Below are 1,150 nucleotides of genomic sequence, written 5' to 3'. Positions count from 1 at the left end.
TGCACGACAGCTGCTAGACACTGGAGGATCTTACCGCCGGGAACACGTTTTTATTTGTCATCGAGGTGCTGGTAATACAGTGTTTGACAAGAGATATCTCACCTCGGTTTCACATGCTTGATTTCGCCTCTTCCCTTTTTTTATAATACGATAACGCAACAAAAGGCAAAAATAAACCGTAACATTTGTCGAGCACCTGAGATCCTTCAGACTTTTCTCTGTTTTGCTTCAGGTCCGTTAATTAATGAGTAAGTGAATTGATTAGACGATGCACTGAATTATTTAAACCTCGGAATCCCACCGTCTCCGTGCCCGGGTGGAGAGGGCGTGCGAGGGCGCGGAGGAGCGGCCGGGATCCGGGGACAAGAGCAGCAACAGGTCTGCGGTGCCGGGCGAGCGTATAAGGCAAAGGCGATTTCTGATGGTCATCGGAGCCGGCCAGGTTAGCGCGCTGATTTAGTGTCGCGCCGCGTGAGGGTCAACGTGTTGGGGAGGAGAGGGTAGGGGGTGAATGGCGTGTGTGTAATGGTGTTGAATAACGCGGGACATGGGATCCTCTGCGGGTGATTCATGGCCTCCAGATCTTTCGGAAGACAGGTAGAGGGGGCGCCGCAGATCGGCATTTTATCGTGTGACATCTGTGTCTGGCAGATACTATCTGCCGGACAACAAGTGATCTAGGCAGCTTAAGGCATGAAGTCAACATTTTGGTAGCTTTTAGTGGCGTCGCAACATTAATGCCGACTTGTTGGCGCCGGATTTCGGCACCTTGATCAAGATACCGCAGAGATTTCATCAGCTGTCGCAACAAGTGGACACCCGGAGCGCAATACGACAAACTTACCTTACGCTTGTTGATATTTCCCCTGATGGCGAGACTATCTTCGCAGTCGCTATTTGTACCTGGCGTGTCTGTTGTGTCGCCATTCTCAATTTAGATAACTAGTGTTTACAAACACTGCCACGCCGGGTTATGCAACCATGAATATAAATTCACGATGCTCCCAGCACGCCTTACCAGTGTGTCTTCATCCGGACAGACAAGCGTCTGTGAAGTGGGTCATGACAGCATGAGGATAATAAGCGGCCGTGTCCCCGTCCCTAGCATGTAAATTCATCACAAGGTTTATTTTTATGTTGAGATATCTCT

Source organism: Penaeus monodon, chromosome 24 (genome assembly GCF_015228065.2).
Source record: "Penaeus monodon isolate SGIC_2016 chromosome 24, NSTDA_Pmon_1, whole genome shotgun sequence".
NCBI classification, from domain to species: Eukaryota; Metazoa; Arthropoda; class Malacostraca; order Decapoda; family Penaeidae; genus Penaeus; species Penaeus monodon.
This window is presented reverse-complemented; position numbering follows the sequence as displayed.